This window comes from Xyrauchen texanus, chromosome 11, assembly GCF_025860055.1.
Source record: "Xyrauchen texanus isolate HMW12.3.18 chromosome 11, RBS_HiC_50CHRs, whole genome shotgun sequence".
Lineage (NCBI taxonomy): Eukaryota > Metazoa > Chordata > Actinopteri > Cypriniformes > Catostomidae > Xyrauchen > Xyrauchen texanus.
Genome location: NC_068286.1, coordinates 28,324,199 through 28,345,904, shown reverse-complemented (window position 1 = coordinate 28,345,904; position 21,706 = coordinate 28,324,199). Strand labels below are relative to the sequence as shown.

Below are 21,706 nucleotides of genomic sequence, written 5' to 3'. Positions count from 1 at the left end.
GCTAATTCTTTCTGCATTTGCATTGACATTTAATGCAACAAGGCATACTGAAGTCAACTGATTTTAGTATTAGACCTACCTATCTCTGTGTAAAAATAAAATCATGACTCTAACACCTTGCTAAGGTTATTTTTTGACCAGTAGTTCTGCTACAAAATCATAGGCAAAAACTTCCATTTTGCCCCACTAAAAATATATATTTTTTTCAATGAATTGCCTCAACACAGATACAGTCAAGTGCATGTTTACATAAAAAAACAAGTAAAAGACAGGACAGACAGATGTAAAAACACGATCTGTGTTAACGACCCCTTATAAATATTCTTATAGTCTCCCTTCACTACAGATCTCACGTTACATCTAAAAAAGCTTTTATGTTCACTAAATTGGACAAACATTTAAATTGCAGCGTGTTCTGCTTGGAAAACTTGAGTGCAATATGTGCTTGGCGATACCAACAATCTGCAAATATTTCTTTGAGGCTGCTATCTTGACTCTGTCTGGGTCTGAATCCTCAATGTTTACTGCCGCAGTTCAATGGACTGGTTTAAATGTGATTTTCCCCCTATATTCCCCAGGCGTGTCGCGTTATCTCATCGAGAGGCAAACAGCGAATCTTGTGCATCAGATCAGCTTTCCGCAATTCGCTTCACAAACAGGCCCAGACTCACAGCAGGGACGCAAATCCTTCCTAATCCAAATTAGCCCCTCCAAGTCAAATAAACCAGTCTGCCTCACTCCGGGTCATTCCCTTTTGTTTTCTGTTCATGGTCGTGGCAGGTGGCATTAGAAGGTTGGGCCCACAAGAGCTGTATATTAAAAAACAGAAAACAAATTTGTGACTTTGTGTTTGCTCATGATATACAGGAACATAAAACTTACACAACTACAACTGCAAAATTATTTTCAATGAAATCTGGAGACAATAATTTAGATTATAATTTAGTAATATGGTATTGCTCTAGTATTTTTGAAGATGTTTCTCCCTTACAATTCTTTAGCATAAATTAAAATTGACCCAAATCATTGACATACAGTACATTAAGAATTTAGAGCTATAAAACTCTAATTTGCTTGTGGGAGAATTTGAGTTCTTTAGAATTCTTGAGAACTTTTTTCTCCCTGGCTTTAACCAACCTTAGAAGTTGTATATTCCATTTGTGTATTTTAAATAATATTTTATTGAAAATTTCTCTTTGTATTAATCGGCTGGTGGTCACATTGCACATTGGTCAACTCTTGTTGTTTTACTGGGCTTTATAAATAAATTTGAATTGAACTTTGCCTTTTTATTACAGACTTTGTTATCTTGGCAAATCTGGGCACATTAGACAGTTAAGATCTCTTCTGAAACTCTAGAGGAGACACATGTGAGATTACTGGAGTCTTTTTACTAAAGTGAAACATCTCAGAAGTTGGAGACTTGAGCAAATTTCAAGTTTCAATCCCTCATACATAGATTAATTGCGTTATTCAAAATTATCCATTAAATAAAATTCAATGAACTGACATTACATCATCATGGCAACAAAGTTGTAAAATTGTCTATAACCTTACACAGAAAAGGTTTTTAAGTTATTTTATCACACTAAAATCATGTTTATACTCATATCGTCCCCTGATACGCATGTGAGTTCAGTTCTTTCCTCGAAAGTACTTTCCTCTATGACCTAATTGAAACCTTTGTAAAATAACAGCAATCTTCTGAGTGGCAATGATGTTTGAGCCTTGCACCTTTAGGTGTGCATTAGGTGTATATAAGCCGGCGCTCAAGCATCATTACTTCAGGTTTTCTGACTTTCTGGTGCTCAAACATAAACCTTAAGATTTGACGGGTGGGGCCTGGGTAGCTCAGTGATTTATTAACGCTGACTACCACCCCTGGAGTCATGAGTTTGCCAGGGCAGGTTGAGTGACTACAGCCAGGTCTCCTAAGCAATCAAATTGGACTGGTTGCTAGGGAGGGTAGAGTCTTATGGGGTAACCTCCTCATGATCGCTATAATGTGGTTCTCACTCTCGGTGAGGGACGTAGTGAGTTGTGCGTGGATGCACCCGGCTGCCCTTATCCCTCTCCTCGGCTGATTAGCCCAGTTGAGGGCTGGGCATGCGTAGTCACGACCCGGCCCCGCCATCCTCCTCATCACACTCCTTCCTCCTTTGCCCCCGGCATGACGTGCGTCCCCCTTTCTGCTGGTAGGCTTTCCCCGCCTTCCTTGTGACCTGGGAGGGAGACAAGGGGAGGGAACGAGGAGAGGGAAAGAGAGAGAGGAGAGACAAAAACAATTGCTTGCCAGTTCCCAGACATGCCATCGCCTGGTCCTCGACCACTCCTCCACCCTCTGATGGATGACAGAAAATAAAAGATTACTGGACAAGACAAAACAGGCAAAAATTAACAAAGAAACAATGAAAGACCTGGAAATGTTGTGTCTTAATGTAACAAGATTGGATATTTAGGGCAAGCTGCCCCAGAACAGCCAACACAAACATCAAGTTCTGTTTGTTCGAGCTTCCGTGGGAGCACAAAACAAGCACCAGTTACCTTTGTTTTGAGCATTGCTGGGAATTCTGCCAGAGCAAACTACCTTCAGAGAGTACTCAAAGTGTGTCTGGACAGGACAAAGGTGGTAACCGTACTGAACCTGCTGCCCTCTGTCACACTAAAGATCGAAGCTATTCTGTGACCCACAAACTCGCTGTACATCCTGGAACAACTACTTCCCCGAGCTTTGTCCATTTCTCAGAGTCAGGCCACCCACTCATGCAGATAAGTGTTCTAAACGGTTGAGCTGCCTGCCAGGGGAGATTAAGCATGCTGCAATTGGCAGCGTGTTAGTAACTTGAACGTGATTTTCAGAGAGCGGTGAAACTCAATCATTCTCCCTCACGACATCTACCAGACTGCAGCATGCTATCCACACCTCACCTGTCAATTTCTGTCACGGCGATCAGCAATGCTCCTCGTGGAGAGGGAAAGAATGCAAAAAATAAATAAAAATAAAAATACGGGAACTGAATAAAGACGTGTTTGTAGCTTATATAAATGGCATTTGGAAGAGGGTAGTAAAATGGTGCTGATGCTAACATGGGCAGTTTGTGTGACATGCCCTCATCCTTAAAATGCATAATCAGAACTACACAAGGCAAAGGAAAATATGACCCAGACCTGGGATATTCAAACATTTTGCTACAAAGGAGCCCCAAATATGATACCCACTGCAAAGGATCCCCTTCCTGAATTTGAATGGCTATAAAATACAGTACGTTTAATGTATCGAGATCCATACTGTTTGAGAAACAAAGCAAGTGCAATATTATAAAGACAATATGTTGCTTGCAATATTAAATAATTACATTTTATATTTTCATTGTATTATAGCCAAAATAAATAAAATATTATAATATATGCATAAATACTATATTTTTTAACAGCCAAATTAAATTATTAAAACATTATATGGATAATTATTTTATTTTCTTCAATCCACTATTAGAGTAATGTTACGTGTATAAACTGAGATATATATTTTTATTCAATTTAAATCTATTTGTAGTAAAGTAAATGTCAGGTCAAGAGGCCCTATTTTTCCTGTAATTTGAGCAACTGTGTGAATCACTGAATTTTAATTGCATTGTTCATCTCAACACTCAAAGTTTACAACATGAAGTGCAATCATTTCACGGCACCCACCGGGAAGCTGCAACTGTCATTGCATTTACAACCAAAAACTTTTCAGCAAGAAGGTCCCAGGTTCAAGTCCCGGCTCAACTGGGCTCAAAGTTCTCCTTGTGTTCATGTGGGTTTCCTCTGGGTGCTCCGGTGTGACGAGGAGGAGGCATTGAGGAAACACACCTGCACCTGAATTGTTGTGGCAGTAAGGGCATCTGGCACAAAACCTGTGCCAAGTCAAATATCCTGCTCACGGATGGTCTGCTGCGGCGACCCCTAACGGGAGCAGGCAAAAGAAGAAGAAAAATGTCATCAATTCAAAACTTTTACTGATAGAGTTGAAATGATGCAGTGCTTAAGGGTTAGTGCATTTTAGTGGTTTATTGGGTTAGTGGTTTATATTTGTATGTACAGTATGGGCCAGCCAGTCCTTATACTCCTGAACAGTTAGCTGTTCCCCCTAGGTGCAGGGAACCACTTCATGCCTGCCAGTGTGTTGGGGGTAGTTATGCGACGGCTTGCTGCGCTGGCTACGAGGCACACAGAGGTTTGCCCGTCTTGCACCGCTTGTCTGCGTAACTCGGTTCAGCTCTGTGGTGTTTTCCATGGGACCCCTAGTGTCAACTCAGCGACACAACGTCGACTGAGTGACAGATGGGGAACGTCTCGGTTACTGACGTAACCTCCATTCCCTGATGGAGGGAACGAGATGTTGTGTTCCCGCTAGCCACAATACTGAACCATCCGCTGAAAGCGCCGGGTCTTTGGCTCGGCTCCTCAGTGCGATACCTGATGTGTATTTGCAGTGTCACTCCTTTTATACCCGTATGTCCGGGGGAGTGGCATGCAAATTCCACACGCCAATTCTCATTGGCCTTTTCTCAAAATCAGAGATGGCCGTGCTCCTCAGGAGCGACCCCTAGTGTCAACTCAGCGACACAACTTCTCGTTCCCTCCATCAGGGAACGGAGGTTACGTCAGTAACCGAGACGTTAGGATTAATTACTCCAAACTGTGATGGTTATTTTCCTAACTTGTCTGTATTACCTAATCTTGGAGGTGTATTGTTACACTCTAACAATTTAATAATAATTGGTTCAATTCCGTCCTCTGGAAAATTGTTGTATGAAGGTTGTGTCATATCTTTAAACAAGAAGTCTTTAGATAATAGGAGTGATACTCCTTGGCATACTGTGCTTCGATTGGGGGAAGATAAGAGACCATAGTGGAGAGCTGTATACAAATCCCCTTTACCTAAGAAAGTTGGGGACTTTTGGAGAATTCTACATGAATTCTACATGGTGCCATTGCAGTTAATGCTTTTTTGTCAGTCATAAATTTTGATGTCAGCAATGAGTGTCCTTTCTGTCCACAAAGGGAAACTGTGTTTCATGCTTTTATGGAGTGTAATAGGTTGAAACCATTATTTAATGTTTTAGAGAGTATTTTTATTCGTTGTGAAGAAATATTCTCAATGGAAGTGTTTATTTGTGGGTTTAAATTCAATCGAAAGCATCATTTCCAGTGCCAGATGTTTAATTTTTTTATTGGGTCAAGCCAAAATGGCAATTTACATTACAAGGAAAATTAAGGTTGAACGAGATGCAAATGAGAATGTAAATTTATTTATTTTTTTTACCTTGTAAAATCTAGGATTTTAATTGACTTTCATTATTATAAGACTGTGAATGATCTTATTACTTTTGAGATTATATGGTGTTATAAAGGGATTTTGTGTATAATTGTTGAAGATAATTTACGGTTTGAATACCTTTTAAGATGATTTTTTTATACTTTTTTAATGTAATATTTTAACAATTGTAATAAAGGATTTTCAAATTCTAATTCTCTCTCTCTCTCTCTCTCTCTCTCCCCATCCATCCATCCATGCATCTATGTAACAGTCTGTCTGATAATCTATCTAGCTGGCTGTTTGTCTTGCTGTATTTCCTGCATAATTGTCACAGTCTGTCTCCATCGTGTTTCCCAGGACTCTTTTTTGAAGTGTTTCCCCCGGACTACGTTACACAGCATGCACTGCCTTCATCACTGACATCTGTTCCAGATTGTTCTCACCTGATTTCCATTCCCTTATTAGCTTTGTATAAATACCCTTTATTTTTTGCATTCCCTTGTCAGTTCTTGTTTGTTGTTGTTTTGAAATACCATTTGTTGTTTGACTGTATCATTTTTATTAAAGCCAGCACATAGATCCTACATCTCAGCAACCATTAATTACAGAGGAACTGACCCAGCATGGACCTAGCGGCTGTCCAGATCCTGCCACGGCTCCTTGCTCCACGCCTGCCACGGCTCCTTGATCCATGCCTGCCATGGCCAATAAGCCAGCACTCACGCCTGCCACGGCCAACGAGCCAGCACTCATGCCTGTAGCCTCGCCCGCTCCCGTAACTATGCTCCCAGCTATCCAGACACGGAGAAGGAAAAGGACACCTTCTACCCAGTCTCTGCTCATGCTCACGAACACGGAGGTCGTTCCCCAGTCTCTGCCAGCTCTGGTCGAGCCTCTCACGGCTCTGCCTTCCTTGGTTCCGCCCCTCGAGCCTCCCACAGCTCTGCCTTCCATGGCTCCACCCCTCAAGCCTCTCCTGCTCCGCTTGCCTTTGTTGAGCCTCTCCTGGTTTGTCCTGACACCCTTTATCTAGTTAAACATTAAAAATTATGATACATTGTTGTCATATGACCTTGTTGCACAACTAATTAACTTAAAGGTGTCCAGTTACCAACTCATGATTAAAATTGGCTATTTTGCATTTTTGATAAAACTTCTGAACAGTCCAGTCAAAAACTGCATAAAAAAAGGATGAAAAAAATAACAGCTAACATTAATTCCAGTTCATTCATCACACTGGAAATAGCAGGTTAAGTTGAATGCATTGCATTCTGAGAAGCAGTATTCAGTGCAATGTGAATACTGCAAATTTAGGCAAATTTAGAATTATGAATAGTGTGGTAGTATGCTATTTTGAAAATATGGACATAACATTTCTCCAAGTTATGCGTTGTTCTAATGCAGAAATACGGTTTTCAATAAAATTTTTGACATAAAACAGCTCAAATAACTTTAACACGATGCAGCATGTGTCACAGAGGTTATATATATATATATATATATATATCAAGAAACATTTATATTTTATTTTTCTTACTGTTTATACTGACAGCAGAGGATGTTTGGCATGATTATGAATAATCAAACACTGTTTCCAGGGAGGCGTGCAAGTACAACTTCAATGAGTACATCATTTAGCAAACTTTTTTACTAACTAGAAGTGAAGATGTCCTGTTGACATGCATCATTAAACCATCTCTCAAAACCAGAGGTGCTCTTTAATGTTTCATCAGAACTTTCAAAATTACAAACTACAAAGTTTCCACACTTGTGTGATGTTGAGCTGAGTGATGCCATCGTTCAGCACATTAAATATATGAATATATAAAGGATAATATGAAGCCATGCCGCACTGTCAGGAATGAGTAACGGCCCTGTTATGTAATGCCCTCATGGGTTACACTATAGACTGAATGGCAACCATTTGTTCACAGAATATTATGACACAGATAACTTTGAGTAGGGGTTTTGTTTGGTAAACACTTTGTATTACTGCATAGCCTAAGGCTGTTATTAGAATAAAAGTTATTAATTGTGATTGATTTTATATAGTTTTCAGTTTACTTACTAGCAATTGACTTAAATTTTCCTTTAATTAGCATAGTTTTTTTTCTTCTTTTCATAATGAAGTACATTAAGTTTTAATGCATTCTGTTCCTCTTTTAAGAAAACAAAAATTAACACTCACCAAGTGTTTATGTCATGATCCTGCTACTTTGGTCTCGTTTTATTTTTGTTTGCGGCAGGATTGTGACAGTCTCCTCTGCCCATCTGTCAGGTTGTGCCACGTGCTTGTGTTTTCCTCTCTCTGTTTCTCACAGGTGCTGCTCAGCAGAGCAGTCAGCGTAGTCATGGCAGTGCTGATTCACGCTGCTCACGGCACCTGTCATCAATGTTTTTTTTTATTTAGTTCCTTTGCCTCGTCTGCCCTGGCAGATCGTTGTTTTGTTTGTTTCCTTGTCTAGTCAGTCTGTTCCAATGAGTTCCAGATTATATTTGGTTTGCTATTGTTTATTTTTGTCTACCTTTTTGTTCGGTTATGGATCATTACAGTTTTCTGTTTTTATTTTGTTTTTCTTTGTTTACTAAAACATAAATTCACCTCCTGCATTTAGGTCCTTCCTCCAAACCTGTGACAGTTTATTGTTAGTTTATGACACTTAAAGAATATTCAGTGTTCAATACAAGTTAAGCTCAATCGGCACCATTTGTGGCATAATGTTGATTTTGACTCATTCCTCCTTTTCTTAAAAAAAAGGCAAAGATTTAGGTTACAGTGAGGCACTTACAATGGAAGTGAATTTGGCCAATTTTGAAAGGTATTGTTACACCGGCAGTGCCTGCTATCTCTTCTGAATGCCGCCAGAGGTAGCCATCTCCAGAGTACTAACCCTTCCTTCACAAACTACATGTCCCATAACCCTCCACTCAGACTGACTACTCACCCACCCTTTTCACATTATCTCTGTCTATTTTAGTTCCCTGCTTACACACATTCAGTGTGAAGTCTTGTTCTGTCTAGTATGCAATTCTGAGCATTATTTTCAATTACTGTTTTCCCTGTGTTTTGATTCCTGCTTGTTCAACGTATTTCCCAGCCTGCTTGTGTAATTTTGGACCTATTGGCTGTTTACTGGTTTACACATCTGTCTCTCGAATTTACTTGGTTTGCCTTACTTGGGCTGTCTTCCTGTGTACCGAACACTTGCCTGCTCCTTTGATTTGCTACTTTGTTGTACTGTTTATACTTTTATTAAACTGCATATGGATCTTAACATTACCGCCCCAGCATCTTAGCTACAGAAGACTTTGCTTACACAATGCACAAAAACAATGCTTACAAGTCACCATCAGCAGCTGTGCAAGTGTAGCATGTCTGGATCAGACACCCTCACACACAAAGACCACACAACCACTTGATGAGATCTAGTGCTCCTGTTTAATCTGTAACAATGAAAGTTCATCAGTGGATAAACAGGGCATCAGCTTTCTCTCTCTTCCAAATACACACAGAGATTCACAGAGAAAAGCAACAGTGCATATGCTCATCACATGCCTGTTTTAAAAAAAAAAAAAAAAAAAAACATGTAAATAAAATATTAACTATAATATACCAATATATATTACAATATTTAAATTTCTTGTCTTCCTTATGTAACATCACATTAATATTCTTATTAATACATTTCATAGTGTAACGAAGACTCGGGTAAGTTGGGATCCATAAGCAGTTTATTGAGAATCGCAGGTTATAACAGGCAAGGGTCAAGCAACAGGCAAACAGGGTAAATGTAGGCAGGCAGAGTCGATGTCAAACAGGCAGAAGATCAGAGCAGGCAGCAAACAACAATATACGAGTGACAGGCGAGAGTTCAATGAAGGCAGGTGGCAAACAAACGTGGTCAGATAAACAGGGCAAGGTTGGTACACAGCAGATCAGATGTAGCCGGGGCAAACATGACTTCACAATGAGTGAAACAATGGGCAGGGTTTAAATAGAGAGGCAGAGATAGGGAACAGCTGTAGTGCAATTAGACCAGGTATGTGGGTTTATGGGAATTGTAGTGTCAGAGTCAATATTCGGGTGATTCAGATCTCCGATGGCCGGTTGAGGAGGCGCCTATCTCGGCGTTCATGACACATAGTTTATAATACATTACAATATTTTATATCCTAGATTACATTAACATATGCATTTATTCAAATATTTATACGTTATAGCATACTATAATGAAACAAATAAACAATAATAATACTATTCATATACATAAATCCAAATTAAACATTTTATATATTTAACACGATTCTACATGCAGGCCGCACCACGTGCGTCACACACAGGATGAATCATTAAATACAATTATCCCCTTATAACACTCTACGTACAATATACGCTCATATACATTCAACCAGATCTCTTTTTTTTATAAAGCATAACCAATTAACCAACATACCTGTAACAATGAAAGATCATCAGTGGATCAACAGGGCATCAGCTTTTCTCTCTCTTCCAAATACACACTGAGCATAAGATGCTAATTAGTTAGCGCTATGATGAATTTCATAAAAATAAAATTACAATTAAACACATCACCACTAACATGATCAAATTCTGCCATCACTTAAATCACACTTATTGAGCAATCAGTATATATTTAGACAATAAACATCATCTTACCAGAGATTCACAGAGAAAAGCAACAGTGCATATGCTCATCAGCCTCGCACATAGGTAAACTGAGGCTATCGCATGCCGCACAAGGAAAACCCTAGAGGTGTTCCACTGATGACGCTCCCTCCCCAAACCAACACCCGAAGAAAAGTTTTGCTACTATAACATTATTTTCTTTTAACTGATGTACAATAACGGGAACAAAATTTTGTTAAGTTCAATAAATTCTTCTAATAACAAGACATAACTGAGATTTGAACATAAATACAGACAATATATTTGAAAATAATACAAATACAAAAGAAAAAAAAAACACAAAAGTCAAAACAATTAATGAATAAATTACACCAGTTACACATGCTCACCTCTATCACGGAAGAACTCTTTAAATCCGTGCAGCCAAAACCGCAAGTATCTCCATTGGGGGTTTCCACTAGCAACTCTGCCAGCAGCACATCACACTCTACAGCTGTTGTTAATCCTCGACTCTCGCTTCCTGAGAAGTTTGACGGATCACCCAGTGTTGTGGATTTCTCTTGCAATGTGAGCCTTTTCTCTCTCAACTACCTCAAATGTATCCCAATGATGAAGCTCATGTTTCCTTTATTGTATCACTGCTGTCAGGAAAGGCACTAGACTGGGCTACTGCAGTATGGAGTTGTGAGAACCTTTTAAAATGCTCTTTGTCTCACTTCCTAGCTCATTTACGGGAGGTTTTTGAACACTCTGAGATTGGTAAGGACCCGGTTGAACTTTTATTGTGTTTAAAACAGGGGAAGAGTTCTGCTGCTGAATTCTCTTTATCCTTTCTCATGCTAGCAGTGCAAACTGTGTGGGTAGAGGACACTTTGAAACTGTTGTTTCACCAGGGGTTAAATCCTGATCTTCAAGCTGAACTAGCATGTGATGAGGGATGATCACTTGATGAATTCATAAAATTAGCCATTTTCTTGGATAAACTGATCAAAGCCTGTCGTCCAGTCATTATCACGAGTCCATGCAAGTGGGTCTTTCTTCTCTCTCTGAAGAACAAAGCCGCCGTCTCTGGGAGAGATTATGAATCTACTGCGGACAGTCAGGACATTTACTGGCTGCCTGCTCTACTTGTCCCCCTATGTCCCCCATATCGAACAGTTTGAAGTTTCTGGTACCTTGCATGTGTTAAATAATGAACATCATGTATCTGCCATTGTAGATTCTGGGGCTGCAGGTAACTTTATTGACCTGGGTCTCGCCAAAAATCGAAATCTGTCTTTTGTCCCCTGTTTTTTTGGCATGTTAGTATGTGCTGTTTATCACACTACAATCACATTTACAAGCATATTGTTTATGTCTTGTGGCTAAACTTTTGAAACGTTTCACTTCTATTGTAAGTGCCTTACTGAAACTGGAAATGAACTGAAATTTTTGGTGGTAATCAATATTATGCCACAAATGCTGTCGATTGAGCTTAATTTCTATTGAATCCGTAATTTTCCTTTAATGCACTTACTAATGTCAAGAACCTTATTGTAAAGTTTTACAGAAAACATCTGTCAGAACTTGCACGTCTATTAACAAATGTAACTAATTAATGGGAACTTGTCTATCAGAAGTTAATCTAGGATGCCTTATGTTTTATATACAGTGCTGCGAGTGTCACTATGACCTGTGCTGTTTGTTACTGAATAATAAAAATAATAAATAAATAAATAAAATATATATATATATATATATATATATATATATATATATATATATATATATATATATATATTCTCTAATCATCCACAACTGGCTGATTTGGCAAGGGGATCAGTTTCCATGAGTATACATGCATGCATGCTTCTGTATATCCATTAGGTCATGCATGGAGAATCATTGCCCGGCTACCTCTTACCCAAAAACAGTCTGACTTAACACCTCACGACTGACCTTCCTTTTAGCACAGACCTTCCCTCAGTGCATAACCTTTCATGTTTACCGTCAGAACTTAGAGTATGTGCATTTTAAGGGGACATACTGTACACTTTTGTACCATTTTTTTTATATTTTCCCTGAAGTCCACTTATAATATTTGTCAAGGTTTCTTTCAACAAAAATAGTTGGAATTTAGTTTTTCATGCAGTTTTTTTTTCACGCAACCCACGAAAATTAACATGCATTTTTTTGCTGTTTTTGTTACTGTACCTTTAAGAATTTGATATGTAAACAACTTCTGTTATGATTAGCTTATCACTGTGGAGTGCCCACAATATACTGTACTTTGAATAATAGAGAGAAGGCCTTGGCTGGGCCAGCTAGTCCTTATATGTCTGAGTAGTTAGCCGTTCCCCTAGGTGCAGGGGACCGCTTCATGCCTGCCAGTGTGTTTGGGGTAGTTATGCGACGGCTTGCTGCGCTGGCTACGAAGCACACAGAGGTCTGCCTGTCTCGCATCGCCAGTCTGCGTAACTCGGTTCAGCTCTTGTGGCGTTTTCCATTGGGACCCCTAGTGTCAACTCATCGACACAACGTCGAGTGAGTGACAGACGGGGAATGTCTCGGTTACTGACATAACCTCCATTCCCTGATGGAGGGAACGAGATGTTGTGTCCCTCCGGCAACAACACTGAACCAACCGCTGAAAGCGCCGGGTCTTTGGCTCGGCTCCTCAGTGCGATACCTGATGTGTATTTGCAGCGTCACCCGTATACCTTCCTTTTAGCACAGACCTTCCCTCAGTGCATAACCTTTCATGTTTACCGTCAGAACTTAGAGTATGTGCATTTTAAGGGGACATACTGTACACTTTTGTACCATTTTTTTATATTTTCCCTGAAGTCCACTTATAATATTTGTCAAGGTTGGGTCAAATGTATGTCTGGGGGAGTGGCATGCAAATTCCACACGCCAATCCTCATTGGCCTTTTCTCAAGATCAGAGATGTCTGGGCTCCGCAGGAGCGACCCCTAGTGTGAACTCATTGACACAATGTCTTGTTGCCTCCATCAGGGAATGGAGGTTTTGTCAGTAACCGAGACATTTACATACACCTTAACCAAGTACATTTAAACTCAGTTTTTCACAGTTCCTGACATTCAATCGTAGAAAACATTCCCTGTCTTAGGTCAGTTAGGATCACGTCTTTATTTTAAAAATGTTAAATGTCAGAATAAATGTAGAGAGAATTATTTATTTCAGTGTTTATTCATCACATTCCCAGTGGGTCAGAAGTTTACATACAATTTGTTAGTATCCGGAAGCATTGCCTTTAAATTGTTTAACTTGGGTCAAATGTTTTGGGTAGCCATCCACAAGCTTCTCACAATAAGTTGCTCGCACACTTTCAGTTCTGCCCACAAATGATCTATCGGATTGAGGTCAGGGCTTTGTGATGGCCACTCCAATACCATGACTTTGCTGTCCTCAAGCCATTTTGCCACAACTTTGGAGGTATGCATTGTCCATTTGGAAGACCCATTTACGACCAAGCTTTAATTGCCTGGCTTATGTCTTTAGATTTTGCTTTAATATACCCAGACTTGAACCCGAATGAACATCTCTGGAGAGATCTGAAAATGGCTGTGCACCGACGCTCCCGATCCAACCAGTTGGAGCTTGAGAGGTCTTGCAAAGAAGAATGGGAGAAACTGCCCAAAAATAGGTGTGCCAAGCTTGTAGCATCATACACAAAAAGACTTGAGGCTATAATTGGTGCCAAAGGTGCTTTAACAAAGTATTGAGCAAAGGCTGTGAATACTTATGTACATGTGATTTTTTTAAAATTTGCAAAGATTTCAAACAAACTTCTTTCATGATGTCATTATGGGGTATTGTTTGTAGAATTTTGAGGACAATAATACATTTAATCCATTTTGGAATAAGGCTGGAACATAACAAAATATGGAAAAAGTGAAGCGCTGTGAATACTTTCCAGATGCACTGTGTCCACATAATCGTCCTTCCTCATGATGCCATGATCCTAATGAAGTGCCCCAATCCCTCACAAAGCACCCTCACAACATTATGCTGCCACCTCCATGCTTCGCGGTTGGGATGGTGTTCTTTGGCTTGCAAGCCTCACCCTTTTTCTCCAAACAATACGATGGCTAATACGGCCAAATAGTTACATTTTTAATTCATCAGACCAAAAATTAAGATCTTTGTCCCCATGTGCACTTGCAAACTGTAGTCTGGCTTTTTATGGTGGTTTTGGAGCAGTGGATTCTTCCTTGCTGAGCAGCCTTTAAGGTAATGTCGATATAGTACTCGTTTTACTGTGGATATAGATACATGTCTGCCTCTTCACAAGGTCCTTTGCTGTTGTTCTGGGATTGATTTGCACTTTTCGCTCCAAACTACGTTCATCTCTAGGAGACAGAATGTATATATTTTCTTAGTTGTTTGAAGGCTACATGGTCCCATGGTGTTTCTATTTGTCTACTATTGTTTGTACAGATGAACGTGATACATTCAGGAATTTGGAAATTGCTCCCATGGATGAACCAGACTTGTGGAGGTCCACAATTCTTTTTCTGAGGTCTTGGCTGATTTCTTTTGATATTCTCATGATGTCAAGCAAAGAGGCACTGATTTTAAAGGTAGGCCTTAAAATACATCCCCTACAGCCTTTCCAAGGCCAATTTTCGAATTGCCTAAAGTGCCATGCCGGTGCCAGCTAAACATCACTTCAATCTATTATGACGGACTTCAGAGGATGAAATGATGCCAACTCCAACCTGCATCACCTCGGTCTATAGATGGACTACGATCTTGAAATGGAATGCATAGACTAACTATTGCCAACAAAAGCCTTCATCAGCCAATTAACAAGGACAATTGCATCTATGTGAACTTCTGCAATTAATCAAGATGGACTTCAAAGACTTTGGTCATTAATCTTACAGTTCAAACACAATCGATGTTTAATCACTGACCCTTAACACTTAGTTTAATAATTTTAAACCATGATTTTAACTATACATAATTAATATTTACATTACATTCAAAATGTTAGCCAGAGGGGAACTGGCCCCCACAGTGAGTCTGGTTTCTCCCAAGGTTATTTTTCTCCATTAATCAACATCTTATGGAGTTTTGTGTTCCTTGCCACAGTCGCCTACAGCTTGCTCACTGGGGTTATTAATACAATTATCATTTAATTATTTTTAAACACTATTAAAAATCGTATTTTATCGAAATTACACAATGATGATTAATCGACTTTATAGACATTACAGTTTTATCGTCTGTTAATGCTGATATTCTGTAAAGCTGCTTTGAAACGATGTGTGTTGTGAAAGGCGCTATACAAATTTGAAAAATGTATACAAAAAAAAATTGACTTGACTTGACTTGACCTAAAGGCCTGGAATTTACCAAGCTGTTTAAAGGCACAGATAACTTAGTGTATGTAAACTTCTGACCCACTGGAATTTTGATATAGTCAATTAAAAGGGAAACAATCTGTCTGTAAATAGTTTTTGGGAAAAATGACTTGTGTCATGCACAAAATAGATGTCCTAAATGACTTACCAAAACTATAGTTTGCTAATGTGTAATCTGGAGTGGTTAAAATCTGGTTGTTTTAATGACTTAAACCTAAGTGTATGAAAACTTTGGACTTCAACTGTATATGTTGTTGCTATCTAAACCATGGTTCCCCTTCTGGGTGGAAAGAGTACTGAAAAATAATACTCAAGTAAAAGTACTGTTACATCTTAAAAAATGTAGTTTGAGTAAAGTAAAATACCTGTCCTAAAAACTACTCAAGTAAGAGTTCATTTAAAACTATTCATGAGTAGTGAGTATTGACAACTGAGTTGCGAAAGCTATGCTCCTTTAAAATTAAAACTTGATGCTGCAATTTAAAAATGTAGCACACATACCATAATTTACATTCCCTTCTATGGCTGTTTGCCAGAAATAATTAAAAAAGGTATTTTATAGGTGTTTGTGTGTTATGAGTGTAGGTGAAGGCAGACGAGGGGCGAGGATCTACTTGCTATTGAAAAACGTGAAAACAGACAAAACAGGAACAAAGGAAATATCCACAATGGGAAAATAAAACAAAAACACAGAAGACATCCAATGGGTTCACAGACAGAATTAACATTACGGAGAGCACGGATAATATAAACAAACAAGTATCCACAAACATCAACGATCGACAGGGGAATGGAGAAACAGCAGGGTTAACTACACAGGAGACATGATGATGACAAACGACAATCAGGTGAGCACAGTGACACAGGGCTAGCAGTGATTAGGGCCGGGAATCATGGGAAGTGTAGTGCATGACAATTGACAAGCGAGACACGGGGCAGACAACAGGGGATCGTGACATTGTGAAAGCATGTTCAAAACAATGCATAGAATGCAAAAAAAAAAAACATAATAAAAAAGCAGGGTCACTGTCCCGCACAATAGAGGCGGTAGAGCAGTTGTTTGGTACAGGGGCCACATTGGGCTTTAAAGGAATAACTCACACAAACATTTTAATTCTCTCATCTTATAGTCACCCTTTTGCCATCCCCGATGTGTATGACTTTCTTCAGCAGAACACAAATTTGCCATCCCGGATGTGTATGACTTTCTTCAGCAGAACACAAATTAAGATTTCTAGATGAATATCTCAGCTCTTTTGGTCCATACAATGCAAGTGAATGTGTACCAAAATTGTGATCCATGTGACACAAGTGGTTAAATCCATGTCTTCAGAAGAGATATGATAGGTTGGATGAGAAGCAAATCAATATTTAAATCCATTCTTACTATAAATTCTCCTCCCTACTTTTGTTTTTGGTGAGTCACATTCTTCATGCATATTGCTATTTACTGGGCAGGGATAAGATTTGCAGGCAAAAATGTACTTAAATATTTATCTTTTTCTCACCACACCGGTGAGTACATTTTTGCCAGAAAATCTTATCATATCAATTCTGAAGTCATGGATTTAACCACTGGAGTCATATTAATTACTTTTGTGCTGCCTTTATGTGCTTTTTGGAGCATACACATTTTGGCATCCAATCACTTGTATTGTATGGACCTATAGAGCTGAAATATTCTTCTGAAAATCTTAATTTGTGTTCTGAAGAAAGAAAGTAATACACATCTGGGATGGCATGAGGGTGAGTAAATGATGAGAGAATTTTCATTTTTTAGAGAACTATTTCTATAAGTAGCACATAGGGGGGCACAATGTCCTCCTTTTGAGATACATTGTTCCACATTGATTTAGTTCTTGTATCTTTTAAGCCCAGCAATAGTTGTGTTCTCATTCTAATGCATTATGCACAATTTTCTGAAGTTTGTGACTGAATGTTCTGCCTGAAGTATTGTTCTACAAAGGTTGATACTTTTCTATCAAGCATTAGAAAAAAACTTGATAAAGGCTAGGCATAATTATAAATTATTTTATCATCTCTAATTTCATGGTAATTTATTATACAAATTAACACAATCTCTACATCAGGGGTCAGTATTATTAAAAAACTAACAATATTATAAAAAAATGCATTATTATTAAAAATGTCGCTGTTTTATTCTATTTCATTAATATTTTTAAAGCTACCCATGTTATTCAGCCAAAAGTAGTGTGGCTTTCTCATTTCCTTGTTATTGTTTTTATGACATTACCTACTAGACAGTGCTCAATTTGGTTATATGTACACTTTAAGTCCAACATTTTGAGGCAAATATGATTTTTGTCCAACTGTTTATGTTCCCTTTAGACCAAACAGGCTGCGTTTACATTAGTTCCCTTACAAAAAGCTTCACTAGGATGCTGCGCTGAGAAAAGCGCTTTGGGAACAATCCTACATTGTGACCAGCTGTGAATATGTGTATAACACGTTAATGAACATTGACCAGAATTTATAGCCTCGGCTGGTGAGATCATTGGATGCACCTGTGGCCAGGCTATAAATAGATGTGTCACCAGCGTGTCGTCAGATCTATTTTTTTCAGAGCATTCCGTGTGAATGCCTGTCAAAACTTTCTTTCCTCTGTTAGGAGTTAGAATCTGTTACGCAGTGCGCAGTGAACCTTTTCTCCTTTTCATTATTGGCCCCTGTTGGGTATCAACTAAGGTACACAGGGCTTTCTCCTGGGGTTATCAAGAACATTTTAAGTGCCAAGGCTCCCTCCACTTGGAACAAATCAGGGTGGATTTGACAGGGCAGAAGAGGACCTCTTCGCCTCTATGAACAGCGCAATGTCTCCTCTACTTCTCCCCGAGTCCCGAGTCCCCAGTCCCCAGGGGGCTGAACGTGGTGGCACATACATGGCCCAGAATGTGTCTGTATGCGTTTCCCTCTGCTAAAAGTTCATATTGCAGAACCAGTTAACTACCAGATCTCTTCAGTTCTGGACTTTCTCTAGGAAGAACTGTCAGCAGGCACATGCTATAGATTCTATAGTTTAGATGTTCATGCCACTTCGGGCTCCTATGCCCTCGAGTCAACATCTCAAGCTCATGTCTGTGACCTCTCACGTTCTTGTGAGCACACTTCACAACCGTAGGGGTCCGGACAGCCTCAGTGCGGCGGCGTGGGTATTCTCGTTCCCAAAGTGCTTTTCTCAGTGCAGCATCCTAGTGAAGCTTTTTGTAAAGGGAACATCTCGGGTTACATAGTGTAACCCTTGTTCCCTGAAAAAAGTGGAACGAGATGCTGCGCTGAGAAAAGAGCTTTGGGAACAATCCTACATTGTGACCAGCAGTGAATATGTGTGTACATATATGTGAACATAAATATGTGAACACGTCAATGAACATTGACCGGAATTTATAGCCCTGGCTGGTGAGATCATTGGATGCACCTGTGGCCAGGTTATAAATAGATGCGTCACCAGCGTGTCGTCCTGGGACATCCCAGTGTGGCAAAGAAGCACAGCGTCTCGTTCCGCTTTTTCTTTCAAAAAAATCAAAGTTGCTCAAACTAATAAACATCACACAGCAAGTTAAATAGTATTTATATATTTATTATAATAATATTTTAATACAAAATACAATAAAATAAATTAGTGTATATATAGACTTTTTAATAAATAAAAAATCTGTTTGTATTAGTAATTCGGCTGTGGTGTGAAGACTATGGTTACTTTCATATCTGGAAACAAATCAGATACATAAGTGTGAACAGTATTGATGGAATTAATGTGACTTCTATGTCAATCTAACACAATTTTTGTTATATTTGTGTAATTGATTGAGGAAAAAATGCTAGTAGCATTGTGGCTATTTTTTTTTTTTATATTACAATTATTTTATAATTTATATAGTTACAGAATAAACTGCAAAAAAGTAATCTAAACAAATCATAAAATGTATTAAATGTAATTATTTAAAATCAATATATTACACTAATTAATAATTTATGCACACAGTTATATACTAAATTGCAATATATTATAATAAGTAAACAGTAATAAATAACTACATAAAAATCGAATTAATGATTCACTTAAATTTTTCATAATATTTTAATTAAAAATATTTATTTTGTATCAATTATTTTATAATTTATATACAGTTATATACTAAATTTCAATCATTATAATACATTATATTAAATTAACTAAAGTACAATTTATAAAATAATTTACAATGAATTTATTACAATTATTTTATAATTAATATACACAGTTATACTAAATGGCAATAATTGCAATACATGATAATGAACAATAATAAATGGCTACATGAATAATCAATACAATACTCTCTTTTCTCTCATAGATTCTTTGAAAGTCATGAAGCATATGGCAGGGGATTAACATAATCACAGACTTAGACGAACTAAATACATTTTACGCTCATTTTGAGGAAAACAACATCTCCTCCATGGAGAGATCTCCCGTGCCCAACACAACAGAGGTTAGTTCACCTACTGTCAAATGGGTAAATATTCGCAAAGATGTGAGTCCAGGCGGCATTCTGGGCCGTGCTCTCAGAGCATGCGCGGATCAACTAGCGGGTGTTTTAACAGACATTTTCAATCTCTCCCTCTCTCTCTGTCTGTGGTTCCTTCATGCTTTAAGACATCCACCATTGTGGCCATACCAAAACAGTCAAAGATAACTTGTCTAAATGACTGGTGTCCTGTTGCCCTAACTCCCATCATCAGCAAGTGCTTTGAAAAGCTTATCAGATATTTAATCTGCTCTGTGCTGCCTGCCTCACTGGAACCACTGCAGTTTGCTTACAGAAGCAACCGTTCCAGTGATGAAGCAATTGTAGTCACAATACACACTGCTTTTTCCCACTTGGAAAAAAGGAACACATATGTGAGAATTCTGTTTGTAGACTACAGCTCAGCATTCAACACCATAGTGCCATCACCATAGCTTGACGTGAAACTCCCTCACTCTGGGCTTAAATTCCTGTCAGGCAGACACCAGGTGGTCAAAATGGGAAGTAACTCAGGGATTAAAGTGAAAAAAATTCTTCTGACTGAACATTTTTTTCAGGCCAAGTCATATTCCTTAAACTTTATTTAAATAGTCGAGACCAATAGCATTTTAAGGGGAGATGTTTTAAAACGCTTTAATATTGCCAGTTTGCGTATTTTAAAAGCTATTTTAATCTAAGAAAAAATTTTAGTTAGCTTAACAAATAATCAACCATCTACATAACTTTTTCAGAACATGTTTTTATTTATAAGACCAAACAATGTTTTGCAAAACTCTTAATTAACAGAAAAAAAAAGAAAGTAACAGCACCACCATTAAAGTGCTATTTTTTGCAAACGTCTCTACATTGGTTTTCACTTTTTCTGCCTTTTGGCTGTGAAACCATATTCCTGAAGCTTGGCTACACCTGACACCCGTTTCAGTGTTTGACTAGCTACATGTGCAGGAGTTGCTCCCGGAGAGGTGGAGGCTGTAGCAGCAGTTTTGGCTTTAACTCCAGGGATGGAGGAGGTGGAGGCTGTAGCAGCAGTTTTAGCTTTAACTCCAGGGATGGAGGAGGTGGAGGCTGTAGCAGCAGTGCATTTAACTCCAGGGGTGGAGGAGGTGGAGGCTGTAGCAGCAGTTTTGGCTTTAACTACAGGGATGGAGGAGGTGGAGGCTGTAGCAGCAGTTTTGGCTTTAACTCCAGGGGTGGAGGAGGTGGAGGCTGTAGCAGCAGTGCATTTAACTCCAGGGGTGGAGGAGGTGGAGGCTGTAGCAGCAGTTTTGCCTTTAACTCCAGGGATGAAGGAGGTGGAGGCTTTAGCAGCAAAGCCTTTAACTCCAGGGGTGGAGGAGGTGGAGGCTGTAGCAGCAGTTTTGCCTTTAACTCCAGGGATGGAGGAGGTGGAGGCTGTAGCAGCAGTTTTGCCTTTAACTCCAGGGATGGAGGAGGTGGAGGCTGTAGCAGCAGTTTTGCCTTTAACTCCAGGGATGGAGGAGGTGGAGGCTTTAGCAGCAGTTTTGCCTTTAACTCCAGGGATGGAGGAGGTGGAGGCTTTAGCAGCAATGCCTTTAACTCCAGGGATGGAGGAGGTGGAGGCTATAGCAGCAGTTTTGCCTTTAACTCCAGGGATGGAGGAGGTGGAGGCTGTAGCACAAGCAGAAGAGGTGGAACATTTCTTTACTTTTTTAACCCTAACTGCTGAGAGGACCTTTACAGCTTCCCTCATTTTCATTTCCTTTTGCTTTTCAAGGTTTTCCTTCTTTTTCTTCAATTGATTTTGGTATGTCCCATAAGAAGACAGGCACAATCTCCTCATTGCAGGGGTAATTTGCATGTTGGAGGCTGTTTTGCCAATTACCTTCATGTG

General features: G+C 39.0%; 2 long non-coding RNA genes across 2 annotated transcripts; one reads left to right on the top strand and one right to left on the bottom strand.

Moving 5' to 3' along the window:
• Positions 1-1,821: 1,821 nt before the first annotated feature.
• On the bottom strand, positions 1,822-10,025 carry LOC127651415 (uncharacterized). Its single transcript, XR_007971579.1, has 6 exons — positions 9,984-10,025; positions 9,760-9,826; positions 7,494-7,688; positions 5,924-6,334; positions 3,694-3,948; positions 1,822-2,222 (listed from the first exon to the last, which is right to left on the bottom strand). It is a non-coding gene; the product is annotated as an uncharacterized LOC127651415 (long non-coding RNA).
• Positions 10,026-20,571: 10,546 nt separating this feature from the next.
• On the top strand, positions 20,572-21,353 carry LOC127651414 (uncharacterized). Its single transcript, XR_007971578.1, has 3 exons — positions 20,572-20,864; positions 21,006-21,287; positions 21,336-21,353. It is a non-coding gene; the product is annotated as an uncharacterized LOC127651414 (long non-coding RNA).
• The last annotated feature ends 353 nt before the right edge of the window (positions 21,354-21,706 follow it).